We start from the raw sequence: 5,506 nt of genomic DNA on the forward strand, positions 1-5,506 counted from the left end.
CCGCCATCTGCAACCTTTTCACCTTTTTTTTCCAGATCTGAGGTGTTTGGTGGGTGTTGTTGGATCGTAGTAGTGTGTGTTGATGGTGGTGTTGGCTCCGTTGTTGTTGTTGTTGTTGTTGTTGTTGTTGTTGGTGGTGTCAGAGGTGGTGGTGTGTGTTTGAATTGTGTGTATTGCTTTGTGTTGTATCATTTGCACTTTTACAACTTTTTTTTGTTTGGTTTCTTTTTTATTATTCTTAGATTTGGTCTCGTTTTTTTAAAGACAATTATCATATTTTATTCTTAGATCTAATAAATATATAGTAGATTTTTGAAAAATAATCACATTGGTATTGTTATTGTCCAGATTTTCACTTAATCTATTAAAGTTACACTCATATTATTTTACATTTACACTCATATAATTTGACATTTACACTCGTATCATTTCACATTTACACTCGTATTTTTTACATTTACACTCGTAATCTATTAAAGTTACAGTCATACTATTTTACATCTATTAAAGTATAATAAATTGTTCATAGATTTTGTTAATTTACCAAATATGAAGTATATTATTTATTATTTAAGTATATTTTGTGGATCTTATTTGTAGATCTAATAAATATATAGTAGATTTTTGATAAAAAAATCATATTATCATGATTTTTATTCTTAGATCTAATAAATATATTTATTATACTCATATTTTTTTACATTTACACTCATATTTCTTTATATTTATACGCATTTTTTAATTAGAATTACACTCGTATTTTATTAAAGTTACACTCATATTTCTTTACATTTATACTCACATTTCTTTACATTTACACTCATATTACTTTACATTTACACTTGTATCTCTTTACATTTACACTTATTAAAATTATATAAATTTACACTCATATAATTTTGTGGATATGAGTTGGTGGTGAAGGACGACGGTGGTGGTGTTTGTTGGTAGTCGGACTAAAGTTTTACTCGTAAAGTACCAAAGTTACACTCTCAAAGGACCAAAGTTACACTCTTAAACCTTCAAGTTTACACTCGTAGACCTTCAAATTTACCCTTAAAATACTACATTTACACTCGTAAAACATCACATTTACACTCGGTAACATGTTAAGATTATATAAATTCGAATTGTTATATAGAAAATTGCCTAAAAAATCAAATTTACACTCTTGAAATATTTACATTTACACTCGCAAAACATCAAATTTAAACTCGTAAAATGTTAAAATTATATAAATTCAAAATTTCCGTCACAAAAAAAATCAAATTTACACTTTTAAAATATTACATTTACACTCATAAATCATCAAAGTTACACTCGTAAAATGTCAAATTATAGAAATTCAAAATTTCCGTCACAAAAATAATCAAATTTACACTCTTAAAATATTACATTTACACTCGTAAATCATCAAAGTTACACTCGTAAAATGTCAAATTATAGAAATTCAAAATTTCGGTCACAAAAATAATCATATTTACACTCTTAAAATATTACATTTACACTCGTAAAACATCAAATTTACACTCGTTAAATGTTTAAATGACAAAAATTCAAAATTTCCGTCACAAAAAATCAAATTTACACTCTTAAAATATTACATTTACACTCGTAAAATGTTAGAGTTACACTTGTAAAACTCATACAACATTACATTTACACTCATGAAATCTGAAACTCAAAACTGATTAATTAGGGGCTAGAGAGAAAGAAAATTTAATTAGTTTATAAAAATTTGATTAGTGATATTTTTTTTTTGTTATTTTCAATCTCAACCATTCATCTCAATCCAACCATCCACATTTTTTTTCCTTTCCATTTTAATAACCCTTAATCAATTTCATCTCAACCATCCATTGAGTCCATCCAATGGCCCTTAGAGGAACTTAGGGACTCAATGACATGTGGTGGACTCATTAGGACTCCACTATAAATATATATATATATATATATATATATATATATATATATATATATATATATATATATATATATATATATATATATATATATATATATATATATATATAGAGAGAGAGAGAGAGAGAGAGAGAGAGAGAGAGAGAGAGAGAGAGAGAGAGAGAGAAAGAGAGAGAGAGAGAGAGAGAGAGAGAGAGAGAGAGAGAGAGGGGGGGGGGGGAGATCTAATGAGTCCCTTACCTCATTTGAGTCCTTATAAGGACCCTTAGATGGACAACATCTATGGTGGGGATTTTTTACAAAATATAGGCCAAGAAAAAAAGGGAAAAGCTTGGCTATGAAAGAGGACAACATTTCCTGCAAATTGTCCATACCAATGATCATTTCCTGCAGACAAAAGGATATATCCTTTGTACTATGTTTACACTCCCCACATTCTTCCTTCCTTAACACACTTATTTCCAACTTTATTCTTTCTTTCTTCTCTCTAAAACTGGGTTCTTTCATCTGAAAACGAAGCTAAACTTCTCTCTAAATCCTCCAAATCAGCGTAAACATGCAAATAATAGATGGCATCAATGGTATTTCTTCATTTTATTCATTGTTTTTGATCACGTTTTAATATTTTCGATTGAATAGGATGGATGAAGGTAATGATAAATTTTGCATGTCATCGAATTTGTTCATTCTTGTTTTTATTAATTGTTCATTCTTGTTTTTATTATTGTTAGAAGTAAATCTTCATGCTGGGTTTTCATGAATTTGAGTTTTGAGTAGCATGAACGCATTCTGACAACATTTACATTAACACTTTTGCTATAGTTTTACATTTACACTTTTTATTGTTATATTTTTTATGTGAGTTAGCATTCTGACAACATTTACACTTTTGTTGACATTTACACTTTTAAAGCATCACATTTACACTGCATTCCTGCTCACATTTACACTTTTGGTGTACTTTTACATTTACACTTTTTAATTATTATAGTCACCTTTGCATTTTTATTGTTATATTTTTTATGTGAGTTAGCATTATGACAACATTTACACTTTTGTTGACATTTACACTTTTAAAGCATCACATTTACACTGCATTCCTGCTCACATTTACACTTTTGGTGTACTTTTACATTTACACTTTTTAATTGTTATAGTCACCTTTGCATTTTTATTGTTATATTTTTTATGTGAGTTAGCATTCTGACAACATTTACACTTTTGTTGACATTTACACTTTTAAAGCATCACATTTACACTGCATTCCTGCTCACATTTACACTTTTGGTGTACTTTTACACTTTTGTTGACATTTACGCTTTCAGACAATCACATTTACACTTCGTTTCTGCTACACATTTGGATGTTTATTCTTTTTGCTATAGTTTTACATTTACACTTTTTAATTGTTATAGTCACCTTTTAATTTCTAATATTATAGTTTTAATTTGAGTTAGCATTCTGAAAACATTTACACTTTATTTGTTCACATTTACACTTTTAAAGTATCACATTTACGCATTTGCATTTTCACGACATTTACACTTTTGCTGACATTTACACTTTCAGAACAACACATTTACACTTCGTTTCTGCTGACATTTACACTTACACTTTTGGATGTTTACATTTACACTTACACTTTTGGGACATAATAATTTGCACATTTACACTTTTTGTTGACATTTACACTTTTAAAGCATCACATTTAGACTACATTTCACGACATTTACACTTTTTTTGCTGACATTTAAACTTTCAGAACAACACATTTACACTTCGTTTCTGCTGACATTTACACTTACACTTTTGGATGTTTACATTTACACTTACACTTTTGGGACATCATAATTTGCACATTTACACTTTTGGAATATTTACATTTATGGAACATTCACTTTACATTTACACTTACACTTCATATCTGATGACATTTTATTTACACTTACACTTTGGGCACATTTACAGACTTGCTAAAACAGAATGGAGTTCAACCTGACAGGCAGGAGCTGTGTAGGAAGGTCGAGAAGAGGTATACACCGTACATCGGCCAGGAGTTTGGGGGCGTTGAGGATGCGGTGAATTTTTATAAGATATACGCCATTGCTTGTGGGTTTGATGTACGTAGGTTAACAACATAAAATGGCGTGACGGTGAGATCAAGTCAAAGCTCGTCGTCTGCAATCGAGAAGGTTTCGCTCACAAGACGCCCAGTGAAGATCAAGATGACGGACTGGTTGGGGAGAAGTCACAGAGGATATTCAGGGTCACTAGAGTGTGGTGTAAAGCGAGGATACGACTATATATGAAGAATGGTCTTTTATTAATTGACCGGTTCCACGAGGGTCACAATTACGAGCTTATCTCACTTAAGGACAGAGAGTTCCAGAAATTATCGCGTAACATAATAGATTATCACAAGATGATAATCGTTTCGAACTCAAGGGTTGTAATACATAATCACTCTCTATACTAAATAAATAATTCCATTCATGTTATATTTATATGACGTATCTGTTAATGATTGATTGGCAGCTGAAGATAGGAGCAACAAAAACATACAGAATCTGCAAAGAACAAGTGAATGGATACGAAAACATTGGAGCAAGCTTAAATGATTTTAAGAACTTCCATAGGGATGTTAAATATGTCATTCACGAACGGGATGGTCAGTTGTTTGTTGACCATTTCAAGAAAATGACTGAAACAAGAATAGGTTTCTACTTTGACTATGACCTTGACGATGATGGCAGCCTACGTAGGGCCATATGGGCGGACGGTACCGCCCGAGATAATTACAAAATTTTTGGTGATGCGGTGTCATTCGACCTAACTTACTCAACCAATAAGTATTCTATGGTATTCATACCATTCACAGGTGTTGACCACCATAAACGATTTGTGATGTTCTGTGGGGCTCTAATTGCAAGGGAAGATTATGAGTCGTTTAATTGGGTTTTCAGCCGGTTTTTACAAGCAATGGAAGGTAAGGAACCCGAGTACATAATTACAGATCAGGACCCAGGTATTATCAAATTTGTCCCTCTTGTTTTCAAGACAGCGCGTCATCGGTTTTGTATGTGGCATATAATGAAAAAAATGCCCAGTAAGTTTGGCATCTCGAGGAGTGATTATAATGAGTTCATGTGTAAAATTAATGACATTAAATGGGACGATGAGCTTGAGGCAGCATAATTTGATGGTATCTGGGAGCAAATAATTGAAGATCATGGTGTTGGCGTAAATGATTGGTTTGCAGATACATATGCTATAAGGGGACAGTGGGTGATGGCGCATTGCAGAGACTTGAGGATGGCGTCGATTATGAGGACAACTCAAAGATTAGAGAGCGAAAATAGCTTTTTCAAGAGGTTCGAGCACAAGTCAGGAACATTGGTTGAGTTTTGGATGCGTTTTGAGAGCGCTATGGACCAACAAAGACATACACAGAAGCAGCTTCACAACATGGATAAGCACTCGTCCGCAACGGCGTCAACACATCTGGCATTAGAGATTCATGCTATAGAGGTGTACACCTATTCAGCTTTCCACAAATTCAAACAAGAAGCCATCTTCTCAATTG

This window comes from Silene latifolia, chromosome 6, assembly GCF_048544455.1.
Source record: "Silene latifolia isolate original U9 population chromosome 6, ASM4854445v1, whole genome shotgun sequence".
NCBI classification, from domain to species: Eukaryota; Viridiplantae; Streptophyta; class Magnoliopsida; order Caryophyllales; family Caryophyllaceae; genus Silene; species Silene latifolia.